An 18,418-nucleotide genomic window follows, 5' to 3' on the forward strand; every position below is an offset into this window, starting at 1 on the left:
GCAAAGTCTCAGCATATAGAACTGTACTAGAAGTGAATTCAATAGAAATCCAATGGGGATGCAAATAATTATTCAATGCTTCTTAATGCAAGTGATGAATTGTATCTCAGCAATCAATGATTCTGAAAACGAGGCTCCAAATAGTTTATCTGTTATTTATTATTATCTTGTGGGAACAGGAGAGGATTTGGTATTGACTAAATACTTGATAGTGACTATTTTCCAGCACTCCTAAGTTACTCCGTTCCTGGATTGTAAGGATTCTAGCAAATCAGCAACAAACCATTCATAAAGCATCCATACGAGTTTGCTTCCCTATGATCTTCAGTGGAGCAAAGGTGGGGAAGGGCCAGCATCCATACAGGAACTTCACTAGGTTATTCCATAATTGTCTCACACAACCCTCACAACAATGGTGTGAAATAGGTACTATCATCTTTATTTTACAGATAAAGAAATTTAAGTTCTAAAAGGTTAATGAAAGGTTAGCTATTGAAAAGAAAACAAATAGGAGCTATAGAAGGGTATTTCTCTGTATAGCCTACTTTCCTCAAGAAATTCAAGTGAAGGCACTGACTTGGTTTAAAACTGCTTTATATAACCACTGTGTTCTCCTGAGAGTGATGCTACTCTGAGGCTGGCCACGTGGGTCTCAAGCTTATAAGCATCGTATCTTTGCTGGTGTAGTGTTTCACCAACATAAGGAAGAAAAGATTTTGAGCAGTACCGTAACATGAAATTAAGTCACTGAATTTTTAAAAAGTTACTCTTTTTCAGTTCTCTCTTTTTTAAAATTGAAGAAAAATTAACTATTTAAAAATGTACAATTCAGTAGCTTCTAGTACATTCACAGTGCTGTGCAAACCACATTTCTCTTTCAATATTTCAGACAGTCAAGGAGAATTCTCAATAGTGCTGGTATATATTTCATAGTTCTCTAATATTTGATAATTTCCCTTTTTAAATTTTTTAGTTCTCACCCAAAGATATGATTTTATTGATGAGAGAGAGAGAGAGAGAGAGAGAGAACCATTGACTGGTTGCCACCAGTACATGTCCCAACCAAGATGCCCCAATGTAGGGGACCAAAACCACAATCTAGGCATGTGCCCTGACCAGGAATGGAACCCCAAAGCTTTTGGTGTATGGAACAATGCTCCAACTAACTGAGCCACCTGACCAGGGCAATAATTTTCTTTAAAAAAAGAGAGGGAGAGAGAGAGAGAGAGAGAAAGCACACTTTGAACCTTTGATAAATAAGCATACAACTAGAATATGATAACATAAATTTGGTGTTTTACTTGTATTTATTTTGTAACAAAATTTTCTTACTAAATAAATACTTAAGTAAAATGATAAGCTGATTTAAAGAAAAAGTTTAGGTAAACAATAGTTTTGGTGATACATAGACAGGTGGAGGGGTGGGGAATGTGACAAAGGAGGTGCATGAATGCATGAATGACTGAAGATCCAGAACGCTCTTTTGGCAGTTGGACGGAAAGTGGCTGGAAGAGTCAGGCAGTGAACAGTTAGAAGAAAGAAGCCAGGTAAGATGAAATGGCCAGTCAAAACATCATAGGGATGAGAGCCTAGGGCTTGAAAAGGTGGAATCTAACAATAAATTCTAGAATGTGGGCCAGCCCCAAGTCTTTCCTGTTGGCCAGCCTGCCTTCCATTGTGGTTCCGATGTCATCCACTCTGGGAATCACACTGTCTCAGAGCAGCAGCAGTGGATTCACCCTCACTCTGGGCATGAGAGTGAAGGGCAGCAAATCATGAGGGCAGTTTTCATGGAGAAGGAGCCAGAAGGAAGCCCAAAGATGGGTCCAGAGATCTGAAAGGGTGGGTCATGCTTCACAACTTCTGGCTATAATATAAGGAGATGTTCAGTCTCCCAGATAACTGTTAAGGAAGGTGGTAAGGAAGCGAGGTAAGGCCAGCGACCTGTGAGGTGATCTTTAATGCAGTGCTTGTCCTTTTGCCCTCGGGCTTTGAGATGAAGGCTTGCAGTCAGAGCAGCGATGTGGGAGTGTACACATGTAATGAGTTGTCTTCCCTCCCGTACATCCACTCACAGGGCCCATTCGTGCAGGAAACGGACTGCATGCCTCAGAAGTGAGGCTCTGCTGCTGGAAGATCCTTCTCCGCCTACAAATCTGTTTCTAATGATTCACCATTTGTAAATGGAACTCCCATCCCAGGCTCTTCATTAGTAAGAGGTTATCAAGAAGAAAAATGGGGCACCCATCTGGAGATAAAAATCCCTGATGCCTAACAGATTGTCAGGAAGATTTCCAACCCACTAGATTCAAAGACAATGCATATACACACACACACATGCACTCCAGAGCTAGTCTTAGCCAGAATATTCATTCATTCTAGGTACCCCACATATATTAGACTATCTACTGCATGAAAAGCAAAGCTCCTCCTTTAAAAAATGCTAATATATTTCAAAGAAATGATATTTTAAGCTACCAGCTCTGTATAAATTGGTCTAACACAGTGTGATATGATGCTTTATGCTACATCTTGGAGAGGTCAGATACACAGAAAAATGAGAGTTTGATCCATGGAAATTGCATTTCCCTCCAATCACATTTCTGTATTTCCCTTCATGCAAAATTTGTCTCAAGAGTTGTCCCCTTTCCACATCTTCATCTTTGCACTCACTCCCACCTGGCAAAGTTACCAGTGACCACACATGTCAAACTCAGTGGTCACTTTTCTGTCTTCCTCCTTCTTGACTCCTGGCAACATGAAACACCATTGGACTCTCTAATTTGAAACACTGGCTTCTGTGACATTAAGCTCTTCTGATTTTGGGCTGCTCCTTCCCAATCTCCTTCCCTTCTGTGCTACTTCCAGAAGTAGGAGACCCCCGGAACCATTCCTCCACTCTTCTCCATCTTCAGTCTTGCCCTGGGTGATCCATCAAGTCCTAAGGCACTGAATACCATTCCTAGGCTGACAACTTCAAACAAATATCTCCAGTCCTAAACCGTCTCCTGAGTTCTGGACTCAAATATTCATCTATCTAGTTGATATCTCTAATTGGATATCTAATAGGCATTTTGAACTTAATCTATCCTGCACAGAACTTTGATTTCTCCTCCCTTATTTCTTCCTTTGTCTTGCCCTTCTCAATAATGGCATCAACAACTGACCAGTGGCCAAAACAAAACCATCACATCTTGTCAAGTCTCTTGCCTTCTTGCTGGTCTCCCCATTTCTCTTCCTCTCTTCAAAATTCTCCAATAGCTTTCCATCTCAAATAACATCTAAATCCTGATCTTAGTCTATGATTTGCCCGCCCACCTACCTCTATATGACCTCGTCTCCTCCCACTTCCTCTCTGTTCACTCGACTCCATACACGCAGCCACCCCCCAAACACCACGTGGGCTTCCACCCCAGCACCTCCGCACCCACTGTTTCCTCTCCCTGAGCACCCTTGCCTCATATATCAGCATGGCTTACTTCCTCACTTCTTTGCTCAAATATCACCCCATCAAAGAGGACTTCCCTGATTATCTTATCTAGAACTACCCATCCCTGTCACTCTTTATCCCCTCACGAGGCATAACTTTACTTCACTATCACTACCTGACATGTGTTGTTTATTACTATCTGTTCCTCTGCACGGGACTGTAAGGTCTAGGAGAGTAGGGACTTCATCTGTTTTGTTCTCTGCTCTATCCTCAGAGTCTAGAAGAGTGCCTGGTGCATAGTAGGCATTAATCAATATTTGTGGAATTAATTCATAAATCTTTTTTCCTCTTTTCCTCAACTCCTCATGTTCAATCCATCTGAAAAATCATCCTTTCATCTCATTTTCAAATCAACACAATTTTCCCGTTATTTAAGTCACCATCATCTCTCGCCAGGGTCACTGCTTAGTATCCTGCCTGGCCAGGCTGTTTCCTCTCAAAAATACCTTCTCCGAACTGCAGTCAATGATTTAAAAAAAAAAAAACTAACTAACTAATCAGTCCAGTTGTTTAAAACCTGTGAGTGGCTCCCAGGGCTCTTTGAATAAAAGTAAAAACATTTAGCCCTGGTTTAACGGCCACACATGACCTGCCACTATCACCCTGTCCCATCTCACACTCTTTCTTCCCTGCTAAGTTTCAGCCACATAAGACTTCTTCTATTTCTTGAACACACTGACGTTGTTCCAACCTCAGGAACTTTGCATATGCTGTACCTCAGACAGCTCTTCCCCAGATAGCCACATGACTGGCACCTTCTTTTTATCCAAGTCTCGACTTAAATTGTCACCTTCTGAAGCTTCTCTAAGCTTTGCTTGACACCAGTCACTTTGTTTCATGTTATAGTGCTTGATTGCCTTCATAACACTTATGCTGTTTATTTGCTTGTATATTTTATTGCCCTCTCCAATAAAATATTCCACTTCATTCTCCATTATATTCCCAGTCCAGCATGCTATATAAATCTTGACATTATTATTATTAGCAGTAGTAGTATTTGCACATAAATAGTTATTCATTGACTGTTAACTTTAATTAAATTTGGTAGCTTTTAAATTTTTTTCTTGGACAAGTAAATATACAACTATTCTAAATTTTGAGTTACTGATATTATTTTGTATTGGTCAAACTAATAAAGGGTAACAAACTAACAAATGGTAGCAAACAGAACCTCAGAGGCTTAGACCAATCAAAGTATATTTTGTATTCATTTCTCTGTTTAAAAAGAGTGATGTGAGCCACATTCTACACAGTGATTCCAGAACCCAGGTCCTTCCATCTTGTGGCTCTACCATATCCAACCTTCAAATTTTCCACTGAATTTTCTTCACCCAACTAGTCAGCACTCAAAAAGAAAGAGCAAGCCAAGGATCTTTTTGGAGTTGCTGGGGGCCAGGCCTGGAAATGGAAGACATCACTTTCACCCACATTTCATTAACCAGAACTAATCATGTGTCTCCAACTTAACTGCAGGGGAGGCTCTTTGAATAAAAAGCTGCGTAGGAAGAGGACTCAGGACAGGCGAGCATCTGTTCCACCTCTGCAACACCGCAGCGTGTTCTGCAGAGAGCACGGTGCTTCCAGGTGTCTGCCACATGAACGAGTTTGATCATCACCTTTTACGTCCTTGAGATTCACAGGAACTGACAGATCAACCTCAGCAGAAAAAAGGCCCAAAGCTCCTTGCCCTGCCAGAGCAAATGGACATGAAACTCAGCCAGGGCAAGCCTAACCCCTCGGCACGTGTGTCTCATTCCTAGGAGCACAACGTTGGAGCCCCAATTCTACTCACATCACCAACCCAAACTTACAATCTTTAACAGCTAACTTGAGCCTCTGAAATTCAAGGCCTTGTTTCTTGCTAAGGCAAGTGGATTTTGAGAGTGTTTTAAGGTAATTCATTTTTACTAGTGGTTTAGATCTTTTAGCTTGTCTTAGATGTGAGCTAACTATTTATGTTTGGCTATACACAATATCTTACCATATATCTTAAGACACATGATATCTAGTATTGTGGGAAAGAGGCTACATGAATCAATTATCAATAGCTCAGCCAGAGTGGGAACAAATTCAGATAGACAGCTGTACCATGTTCTAAGGGAGTGGATTTGAATATTTTTTAATTTTTTGTGAATGAAATCCAATGACAGTAGAACACAGATCCTAGTAAAGACATTTCTCCTTTCTTGGTATAATCTCATTCACCTTGAGTTTAGTGTGTGATCTGCATCTCATGATTGTTTCACTTAGGCAACTAATGGAAATTACAAGGACATAAAGATAAGGAACAGAGGTATATTTAAAAAAACAATGTAGAATTTTATAAATAAAATAAAAGGATTCAAACCCTAGCCCCACCCCACTCTAAAAACAAGTATGAGGGCATAAAGCAAAACACATGAAAATAACTGTGTGGAATCTGATATGGTTCTGATTTTGTTCATTTCTTTTATAAAATTAAATACCAAAATACATCCAGCCAGACACATTCAGGAACCAAAAGCAGATAAAAGAGACCAGTTGAGGAGATAAGATGCATGTAAGTAGAACAACTCTATAACCACCTTAAGGCAATTTTCAATTTATTTGAAGTAATTTGATAAATGCAGACCATAGGCAGCAAAGCATTACACATAAAAGACCGGGTGCTATGGAGCGGGTGAAGGCAGAAAGTCTTCAGGATCCCGAAGGAAAGGCATCATGCAGACTGGGGAAGAAGGGAGGAGATTCTTCAGGGAAGATATGGCATAAGACAGACATGAAGATGGAAGCATGTGAGTAAAAGAGAGATGAAGAAAACTGTTTGCTGAAGTAAGGCATGTGTAGTGGGATGCTCTATGAGAGAAAATGGAAAAATATGACTTATTGAGGAAAGCTCATTGTTAGCAGGCTAAGGAGTCCAGACTTGAAGTAATCAGAAATAGGGCCATAGCGTAGGGTCTTAATCAGGGGAGAGAGGTGATGAAAGCCATGATAAATCTGGCAGCAGTCTGTGGGATAAATTGAAAGGGAGGAGACTAGTTAGGAGGCTGCTGCAGTAATTTATATGGGACTTGATAGGAATTTGGCTCTGAGAGGTGGTGCTACAACTGAGACCCATGGACAAATCCAAGATGGAAAGATGCTTGTGAATGATTGGGAACAAGAAGTGAAGGAGGAGTGAATCAGAACCCTGAGTTGAGGCAGTGATGGTGGCATTGAACAGTAGGAATTTATAAAGTATATAATCCTTCATCCAGACTAAACTGTATAACATTTATTACTGAGTTAATCATCATGAAGTATTTTTTATAATTTCTAATTCTCATACACATGGTTAAAATTAAAGTCAATATTCCTGTTGGCTTTAGTTTCATATAACTTTGAAGTTTATGAAGTTTAAGGGATTGACAATACATATCAAAATAGTATACAGTTGCCAGATCATGTTTTAATCTATAACAGAATAGCAGAACGGCACTACATGTAATCAAAACATATTTTACTAGGAGAGGCAGTCAGAGCTCAAAATCAAAATAGTTCCTGAATAAGTATAGCTGGTATGAGACAGCTAATTCATCTTTAAAGTATCATGTTAGCCTTTTACCTGACATTTTATGCTTTTTTTATAATGACTTCTGTAGTAAATAGAAATTGGTGCAACTGGTGCCAAGAAGCAAAGAAAAATAGACACTCTATCAGTGTAAGGTAGACACCAGGAAAAATGTTTAAAAAACTGGTGAAAAGCAAAGCATGCACATTTCAGGAAGAAAGAAATGTCTATATGTGAAGTGAATGTAAATGTGAAGGTCAGCCAGGAGCAGATGGGAAAGCAGAAGAGTGAGCGAAGCCTCCACAGCCACCAGCAGAGGATTTAGAAGTGAGAAAGCTGTGGTCAACAGAAGTGAACTGGAGACCCCAAAATTAGAAATGTGTGAATTGGCATAAAATAAAACATTTCACAGAGAGACTTTAGCCTTTGACACAGTCAAAAATAGAATCTTTCCTCAGATTCATGAGCCTCCAGTGTATCCCAAAAGTGCAAACTTCGGGCCAGAAGGAAGGTGGCATAAGCCACAATGCTGTAGGAGAGAGCCGATGGGAACAAGAGTAAGTTCTGCATTAGAAGAATTATGTTCAGGAACTCTGCCATGGTATTCCCAAAGGCGGAGACTGAAGACTTAAATAGTTCCCAACCAGCAATCCCACTTCTGGGTACATAACCAGAGAAAATGAAAGCAAGGTCACAAGGAGAAATCTGCACTCCCAGCCTCATTGCAGCATTATTCACAATATGTGGAAATAACCTAGGTTGTCTGTCAACACATGCATGGTTAAGAAGATACGATACCTATTAATATTCATGTATATGAATATTATTCAGCCATGAGAAAGGAGGAAATCCTGCCATTTATGACAACATGAATAAACCTCAAGAACATTATGCTAAGTGAAATAAGTCAGGCAGAGAAAGACAAATACTGTATGATATCACTTATATGTGGAATCCAAAAAAGTTCAACTCATAGAGACAGGGTAGAAAGGTGGTATCTGGGGCTAGAACTGGGGTAAATGGGGAACTGTCAGTCAAAGGGTACAAACTTCTATAAGATGAATAAGTTCTGAACATCTAATGGACATTGTGGTGATTATAGTTGATGATACTGTATTATGTATTTAAAAATTGCTAAGATGGTAAATCTTAAATGTTCTCACCACAAAAATGGTACTTATTTGACATGACAAAGGTGTCAGCTAACACTGTGGAGGTAATCACTTGGCAACATTTACATGTATCAAATCAACACATTATACACCTTAAACTTACAAAATAATATATGTCAATTATATTGCAATAAAGCTGGAAAATAAAATAAAATGTTCCCAAAATTTGGGTTCATAAACGAGATTATAGAAAGAGGATGTTTGGAATTTATTTGGAATTAAGGTGTAGATCGGGGATTTCTAGTTGATCTCCAATATCTAACCTTCCCCTCCTTCTCAGTAACAGAATTCGCAAATGTCAGCAGGGCACATCACTGCCTAAAATAATGACTATATTTCCCAGCATCTCTTGCAGCTGAGGTGTATCCTTCTGATTCATTTTTGGTCAATGGATTACAAGAGGAGGTGGTGTGTACGAATTCAGGAAATGTCTTTGAAAAATGGGAATATACCCTATTCTTGTGCTTTCCTCATTCCTAGTCACTGAAATGAAAGTGCAATGGCCGAGACTAGAGAAGACACTTCAGACCTCAAAGTGAAAGCCACATGTTGAGGATGGGGACATAAGAATATAGAACCCTGAGTCCCTGGTAAGAATGGAACCATTGCACCTACCATAGATAATGCTTACTTGAAAGTGAGAAAACTATCTTGGCAGAGTCCCTGATACTTACCTAACTAAAAAATTTACCTCTAGGATAACTAGAACTTACAGATGCAGAACAGGCTCAACCAAACTACACTGGGATGAGGCTCCCAGTGCTATGGAAACAGACAGGATCCTTTCAAACCAACTATTAGGATAAATTTTGTCAGCCTTGATGAACATGAGTTTTAGATTGGCACTGAGAAAAAAGGGAAATAAGTTAATCAAACCACCTAATTAGTCAACTGACCAGGTAGGGGCTTGGGGAAAGTGATGGGAACATATCTAGCACCTTCTATGCTTAAAACATGCACAATAGAAAAGGGGTCTTTGGCTCTTGAGCTGAAAGTAAGGGGCCTTACACAGAAATCATTAAGAGAAAGAAAGTCAGCAATGTACTAAGAGTTTCCCATTTACAGACACGGGAAAGGATGGAGGATGTTGCCTGAAAACACTCTAATGTCAGACACTTAATCAACAGCAACCTTGGAAAATTCATGCAGGGTTAAGAAAGTATGGTAGAATTGTTCTGGGTAGAAAGTTCACAGTTAAACCATGACTGTGTTGCTACAGGGTCTTACCATAAGCTAAAAATCTATGAGATGAAACTGAAAATGTTAAATGAAAGTGAAGAAACCACAAAAACAAGCTAGTCAGAAAAATGATAGACCTCATTTTATCACACAAGTGGATGAAACACAATTTGATAAGGTGGGAGGGCCCAGTCTGGGGATCAAACAAAGGGCTGCTCTTCAGAATTCACAAACAAAGGAAATATCATGGTCTTGGCTTTGAGTGCTAGATAAGAATGTACTTAGATAATAGTTTCATAGGAACCACTATGTAATAGTTGTTATGACACAATTTAGTTCCACATTCTGGCAGAAAACCCAAAAACTTCATTATGCCATTACCCAGCTTTAAAAAGGGAACTGTGACCAACCCACAAGCAGTAAATTGGAAAGAAAGGGGGGAAATGTTAAAAGGAATCTCAGAAAGAGAAATTAACTGAGAAAGCCAGGCAATTGCTTTGACATTACTAGAAACCCAAGAAAAGTATTTACAATGAATTAAAAAATATGTTCCATTTTTTAAAAAAATCTATATGGCCATTAACTGTTGAAAACAAACAAACCAACAAAAACTACCTCTATTTTTGGAGGAATATCTTTTTTTTTTAATGTGAAGATTGAGCAACTGAGAGGAAGGAGGAGATATACAGTATGAAGGGCAGGTATAAACCAGAAATTAGGCAGGTAAAACAATGTAAGATTTGCTAGGGAGCTTCAAACACAGGAGTAAGTGAATATGGAAGTTTGTCTGGAAGTCTGTAGAACCACTTTTGATCATGGTGCTAAAGACTTGATTGAAGATGAAAGGAGGAAAGAGACTAAATGGAGTTTTTAGGGAAAAATTTCCTCCCAAATTCAGCTTGGAAGTACACTAATGGGAAATATGAAATGCCCAGAATGCCCTAGACGTGGGCTGACAGAAAAAACTCAGCAGAGCCAGAGAGCAGCTACTCAAGAGTTCTGAAGGAACCATCTCCTCAAACATGCAAGGAGCTGTCATCAACACGTGACTCTCCGCCTGCCAGGGAGAGCCTTATCCAAGTGAAAATCTTGAAGAACACGTGCAAATGAAACAGGAGACTTACTCTTATAATAGATAAATGAGTAGAAGATGAAATCAAGCAGAAATAATGTATTTTTTAGATGTGGGAAAGTGGAGGAAATCATGCTGATTAATTCAGTATTTTAGGAGAGAAAAAAACGTGGAGACAAGAGGAATTGGTGGTCATAATTTATTGAGCCTAAAAGGTCTTTACATGGGTACCTGCTTTCAAATATAAAAGAAAACAAAGCAAAACTCAGATCTGACTCAGACCTTACAGAATAATGTCATTTTTCTTGACAATTCCTCAAGTCTGTGCAAGACTCTGTGTTGCATCACTCAGTACAGCCAAGTGCTACAATTCTTTCAATCTCTCTTCTCTGAGCTCTTCTCACTGAGGCAGACCTTTCTTCCTCCTCTTCACACCCCTCTTGACTCTGAGAGCTCCCCCTTGGGCTCTTCTTTACCCTCTCTCCCTCTCCAAAATCCTGGTGATAGCACACTACCCCCACCTCATCCTTCTCACCTACCCAGACCTAAATGGGCTAGCTCAAGTTCAATGGCATTCAGCAAGAATTTAGCCTAAACATCAACTACTTACAGGTCTTTAATTGTGGGAATACATAATTCACAGTCACCTAAGATTAAAATATTTCAGGAAAAAATAAATTCTATTACTTTTGTACACATGAAAAAAATAATTATGACAACAGCTAATACTTTTATAGCATTTACTAATGCTTTCTGTATATTCTTTCCTTTAATCTCTATCATCATCATCATCATCATCCCCTTTAACACATGAATAAATTGAGGTCACAGAGTCTAATTAGCAGGACAGGTTTCTGATCCCTGCTCTTTAGTCTGGCTCCAGAATCTACATTCTGAGCTACTACACCAAATGGACTATCATCTCTCCCCACTGAGATTGTCTTCTTGAGATTCTGTTTCTGTGGATGGTACCCCTGCATATCCACCAGATCTCTCTCTCTCTCACCCCCCACCTTCCACTCACTACCTGAGCCTGCATGGATTCCTGCAGCAGCCTCTCCCTGCCTGTATGTTGGCAGGAGTGTATACATACTCCCCCCACCACCATCTTTTCACCGTAAGTAGCTAGAGCGTGAGGTGTCCAGTACTTAAAGTTAGCACTTTAGCTTCATGTATTAGAAGATTTTGAAAACAAACACACACACACCAGAAAATACAAGATATTTTGAAGTTATTAAAGCAAAGATTTTGAGTGTGTAGTGGGGTGTTGTAAGACTGGATCTCAACATTTCTGAACCCCTGAGGGTGAAATGTATTGGAAATCTTCCAGAAATGTGCTTCCTGTGGCACTAAAAGCAGAAGTAAGAACACTTCTCATGGGCAGGCTCTTCTTGGTTCTGGGAGGGAGCAAGTTAATGACCTCAGGATAGTGGCCACTTGAGGTCCACATGACAATGATGCTGGAGCCTGTCCCAAACCCATCCTCCTAAGGGTAGTAGCACCCAGGAAATTGGCCATAAAGAGAGTGGATTTTGAAAATGGAACATTGGGAGCAGGCCAGTGTGGGGCAGGAGTTTGCCTGTGTGTTGGGGGTTGGGGAGAGCGCCGTTTGGGCCTGGGGAAGGGCAGGGTGTAACAGGAGTCAAACCCTTTACCCTTCAAAGGACAACCACGTGCCTTTAGCAGTGACCCAAAACTGACACCCAGGCATAACACATCTTTTGCAACAGAACCAGCAAAAATGAAGTGTTCTTGGAACTCAGCAAGGGCTTCCTCCAACCTCAAGGGGCACCAGGGTTCTGTGCCCAACATAAGGAGAAAGGTACAAACCCTATAGATTACTGGCCATATCAGGGGAAGAGAGGCACTAAGAGAGGGAGAGACAGGATTTCCTGCTTATCTAGGCATGTGGGAAGTAGAAAAGGTATTAATTTAAAAAAAAAAGATGGAATGTGATCTTGTCTCTTTCTGTACATGAAATGTGTCATATCAGTTATATTAGCTATTATTGTAATTATTTCCTTCTCCTTCTCTCCACTTCATCTCTGAGACCATGGCCTGGAACTAATGCCTCCTTCTAATTTTCCTGAGCCAACACTGCATATCACTATGTTTAACTCTATTCTGCCATGACATTATTTCTTCATTAAAGGGGGCCTATACTTTGGTGAGATGTTCATGGTCTAGTCTGGTCCTCAAATTTGCAGGACCACAAAATGCAATTGGTCTGTTCACTCTGTACTGAGGTGGGTAAATTGATTCACACTAATTAAATCCACAAGATAGTGATTCATGAACTGGGAGAATAATATGTTAAATTACCAAGAAAGATGAAGCTAGCCTGAAAAGCAAGGACATGTATTTGAGCTGGACATGGTGTTTGAAATGATTCAGTCTACCCTAGAAGCCAAACAACAAAGCAAAGCATTGCCTTGTCAACACATACTCAAAACAAAGTTGTTTGTATGCTGTCACATATTTCCAGAAAATTCTGAAAGACTGAGAAATTGCCTTCCATGATTGCTATGCTTGAAACACCAAGACTATTGCTGAGAATGAGGTGTTCCTCTCCCTTGAGAATAGCAAAGTAGCACTGATAAATTTCTACAGACCAACCCTCATGTTTTCCATTGTCAATGAGAGACACTCTTATTCTATTTGCACTTGTCACTATGCTTAAAATTGTTAAACTTACATATAATTCTTATCAATTATAGTTTAATGGGTAATTTAGGTCATGGCAAATAAGTCTAAGTATCATAGCATAGCACCCAAGAGCTAAAAGGACATCAGCAATCATCTAGCTCACTGGTTTTTAAATTGTGTTTCACGGATTCAAGGGGCTGCTGAATAGGAAACAAGAGGTTTGGGGAGGAGGCTGAGTAGACAGGTTGTGGTTGACCACCCCCTTGTAAAGAGTTTGGATTATTCATAGTGCAGAAACCACTGATATGATTTAGTATAGAATGACAGGATAACATTTATATATTAAATAAGCAATTTGGGAGATGTGATTGGAGAAAGCCAAGAGTCAAAGTAAGAAGACCACCTAGGAAGGTATAGTATTTGCCCAGGGGAAATATGATAGTATTGGGGATCAGGGTAATAGCAGTACAGCTGGAGAAAAGTAGATAGATTTGAGATGTAATTAAGAGGTAGAGTAGATAGGACTAAGCTAGTGAGAGAGCAGAAGTTATCAAAGATTCACTCATTTATTTATCTCGTCCAGGAAATTTATTGAGTGCTTACAATGGGCTATGTGCTCATTACAACTGGGTTATATGATCAACTAGAGAGCCAAGTCTCTGCAATTCCTGGATTTCATTTTGTAGTGGAGGAAGACAGACAACAGAGCAAGACACAGAGAGGCAAAATATTAACATGTTTGGGAAGAGCTTGGGATGTCAGTTGTAGGGTTCATGTTCTTTGTTTCCCTCTTTCAGGGATCACTGTCCTATACCATCTCTTGTCCAATAAACCAGTTTTCTAACCCCCTGAAAATCATTTTGTATATTTTGCCCAGTGTTTCAGTTTGTAAGATGGAAGGTGTATTTATTCCTCACTATTCTATCATGGCCAGAAGTGGAAGTGCCTTTTTTTTTTTTTGCATGGCTTTGATATAAAGAAGAAAAGAGAAGAATCAAAACTTACCACCAGGTTCTGACTTTAATAGCACAGTAGATGGTTGTAAAGCAGAACCAGATGGCTTTAGATTTATTTTTACCTTCTTTCCTTCCTCCTTCCTTCCTTTCATTTGTCTTTTTGTGTACATGTTTTTAAAAATTTGTTTTTTTGAATATTCTTGAAAGCAGAGTAATGGTGGGAAGGATGAAAATCAATAGAGTAATTTTGGACATGTTGAGTTTGAGATGTCTATAAAATGTTATGCTAGAATTCAAAGAGGAGGAATGGGCCACAGGTATCCTTGGACACCTGGACATATGGAAATATAGTTCGCTGAGACAAAGAACCCCTTAGAAGGAGCAGATCTAGAGCTCAGATTTTGAAATGTTAAGTCTATAAAACATTCAAATAACAGTATTGAGTAGGCAGTGCAATATTTACACCTGGGGCTCAAATAAGAGCTCTGGGCTACAAATATAAATTAGAGACTCTTCAGCGTATAGGTAACATTGAAAAGGATAAGGTTACTTCAGAAGAGAGAGAGAATAGGAGGAAAAGAGAAAATGAGAGGAAAAGAGAGCCAAGGAAAGAAGATAAGACAGGAGAGTCCAACAACAAGTCCTGAGGATATTGGCATTTCGGGGCTGCACAGAAGAGGAGCCATCAAAGGGGAATAAAGGACTGGCCATAGATGCAAAGGGAAACTAGAGAGTGTATTTTCAAGGGGAAAAAGTATTTCAGTAGAAAATATCAATTGATTCAAATGCCACAGAGAGATCAATTAAGACTTAAAAAGTTTAAGAATCCATGGGAAGTTCCAACCAAGATGGAGGCATAGGTAGAAACTCTTCACTTGCTCACACAACCAAAAGAAGGATAACAACCAATCTAAAATCAATAAACAACCAGAACTGCCAGAAAATCAAACTGCATGGAACTCCAACAACCAAGAAATTAAAGAAAAGGTCAACCAGAACAACCAGACCACAGGTGTGCCAAGAAAAAGAAATATGACCCAAATGAAAGGACACAGCAAAACTTCAAAAAGAGAACTAAGTGATGAGGAGATAGCCAACCTATCTGATGGAGAATTTAAAGCCCTGGTAATCAAAATGCTCGCAGAACTGATTGAGCTTGGTCGAAAAATGAAAGAACAAATGAAGGATACCCAAAATGAAATAAAGCAAAATATTCAGGGAACCAACAGTGACAGGAAGGAGACCAGGACTCAAAACAACAATTTAGAACAAAAGGGAAAAATAAACATCCAACGGGAACAGAATGAAGAAACAAGAATCCAAAAAAATGAAGAGAGGCTGAGGAATCTCTGGGACAACCTGAAACATTCTAATATCTGAATTATAGAGGTGCCAGAAGGAGAACAACAGCAAGAAATGGAAAACTTACTTGAACAAACAATGAAGGAAAATTTCCCCAATTTGGGGAAGGAAATAGACTTCCAAGAAGTCCAGGAAGCCCAGAGAATCCCAAAGAAGTTGGATCCAAAGTGGAACACACAAAGGCACATCATCGTTAAATTACCCAAGATTAAAGACTAAGAGACAATCTGGAGTTCAGGCCAAGATGGAGGCATAGGTAGATACACTGTGCCTCCTCGCACAACCAAGATAGGGATAACAACAATTTAGAAATAAAATAACAACCAGAACTGACAGAAAATTGAACTGTATGGAAGTGAGACAACCAAGAAGTTAAAATAGACCCGTTCATCCAGACCAGTAGGAGGGGTGGAGTCGGGCAACTGGGCGTGGGTCACAGCGTGGAGAGCAGAGAGCATTGGGACTGGGCACGTAAGGCATCCAGGGTGTGCAAGACCACAGTGGGTGGACCCTGAGCACACAAGTGGCAGCTGGCAGAACCCTGCCAAGGGGTGGCAAATGGCAGACCCAGTGAGGAAGGAATTGTAAAGCAAGGCACTGTGCGCAACCCAGGATCCCAGCGCTTGGAAATAGAGCCTTGGGACATTGATTGAAAACACCTGTGGGGGGTTGAGGTGCAGGGAGAGACTCCCAGCCTCACAGGAGAGATCCTTGGAGAGTCCCACAGGGTGCACAAGCCCACCCACACAGGAATCGGCACCAGAGGGGCCCAGTTTGCTCAGGAGAAGCAGTGGAAGGGACTGAGGTCTGACAGAGAGCGGAGCAAGCACCATTGTTCCCTCTCGGACCCCTCCCCCACATACAATGTCACAACCCTGCAACTGGGGTGCCCCGCCCTGGTGAACACCTAAGGTTCCAACCCTCATAGGTAACAGGCCCAAAGGGGGGGGGGGGGGGAAGATGGCTCAAACAGAATTGAAAGCCTCACAATTAGTACTTTTAAGTGACTAAGAGATAGCCAACCTATCAGATGCACAGTTCAAAGCACTGGTAATCAAGATGCTCACGGAAGCCCTGGCTGGCATAGCTCAGTAGATAGAGTGTGGGCTGAGAAGCAAAATGTCGCAGGTTCGATTCCCAGTCAGGGTACATGCCTAGGTTGCAGGCCATGACCCCCAGCAACCGCACATTGATATTTCTCTCTCTCTTTCTGCCTCCCATCCCTCTCTAAAAATAAATAAATAAGAATCTTTTTTAAATCATTTTTAAAAAGAGTTTGTAGAAATTTGATATTAATTCTTCTTTAAAAAAAGATGTTCACAGAATTGGTTGATTTTGGTTGTAAATTATATGAACAAATGCAGGCCACAATAAGAGAAATGAAGGAAAATGCACAGGGAACCAATAGTGATGGAAAGAAAACTGGGCCTCAAAACAATAGATTGGATCAGAAGGAAGAAAGAAATAACCAAACAGAAAAGAATGGAGAAATAAGAATTCAAAAAAATGAAGAGAGACTTAGGAACCTTCAGGACACCTTTAAATATTCCAACATCTGAATTATAGGGGTACCAGAAGGAGAAGAGGAAGAACAACAAGTGGAAAACTTATTTGAACAAATAATAAAGGAGAATGTCCCCATTCTGGCAAAGGAAATAGATTTCCAGGAAGTCCAGGAATCTCAGAGAGTCCCAAAGAAGTTGGACCCAAGAAGGAACACACCAAGGTGCATCATAATTACATTAGCCAAGGTAAAAATAAGGAGAGAATCCTAGAAGCTGCAAGAGACAAGGAGACAGTAACCTACAAAGGAGTTCCCATCAGACTGTTAGCTGTTTTCTCAAAAGAGACCTTATAGGCAAGAAGGGGCTAGAAAGAAGTATTCCAAGTCATGAAAGGCAAGGACCTACATCCCAGATTACTTTATCCAGCAAAGCTTTCATTTAGAATGGAAGGGCAGATAAAGTGCTTCTCAGATAAGGTCAAGTTAAAGGAGTTCATCATCACCAAGCCCTTATTTTATGAAATGTTAAAGGGACTTATCTAGGAAAAAGAAGATAAAAAACATGTATAGTAAAAGGACAGAAAACACAATTATTAACAACCACATGTAAAACAAAAACAAAAAGAAACTAAGCAAACAAGTAGAACAGGAACAGAACCACAGAAATGGAGAACACATGGAGGGTTAGCAACAGGGGAGTGGAAGGAGGAGACAGGGGGAAAAGCTACTGAGAATAAATAGCATAGATGGTAGGTAGAAAATAGACAGGGAGAGGGCAAGAATAGTATGGGAAATGTAGAAGCTAAAGAACTTACGACACATGGACAGGAACTAAAAGGGGGGAATATGGGTGGGAGAGGGTGTGCAGGGTGGAGGGGGATGAAGGGGGGGTAATGGGACAACTTTAATAGCATAATCAATAAAATAAAATTAAATTAAATTTTAAAAAGACTAAGAGACAATCTTAAAAGTAGCAAGAGGAAAGGAAAGGGTAACCTACAAAGGAGTTCCCATAAGGCTATCAGCTGATTTCTCAAAAGAAACTTTGCAGGCAAGAAGAGCCTGGAAAGATAAATTTGAAATCATGAAAGGCAAGGACCTACATCCAAGAATACTCTATCCAGCATAGTTATGGAAGCAAACTATCCAGCAAAGAATGGAAGGGCAGATAACGTACTTCTCAGATAAGGTCAAGTTAAAGGAGTTCATCATCACCAAGTCATTATTATATGAAATGTTAAAGGGACTTATCTAAGGAAAAGAATATCAAAAATATGAACAGTAAAATGACAACAAACTCACAACTATCAACAAATGAACCTAAAAAAAAATAAAAGAAAGAAAAACAACGAGAGCAAGAACTAAGTAAACAACTAGAACAGGAACAGAATCAGAGAAATGGACATCACACAGTGGGGAGGGGGAAGGGAGAAACAGGGGGAAAAAGGTGCAGGGAAGAAGAAGCATACTTGATAGTCATAAAATAGATGGGGAGAGATCAAAAC

The sequence above is a fragment of the Phyllostomus discolor genome, chromosome 9 (genome assembly GCF_004126475.2).
Source record: "Phyllostomus discolor isolate MPI-MPIP mPhyDis1 chromosome 9, mPhyDis1.pri.v3, whole genome shotgun sequence".
NCBI classification, from domain to species: Eukaryota; Metazoa; Chordata; class Mammalia; order Chiroptera; family Phyllostomidae; genus Phyllostomus; species Phyllostomus discolor.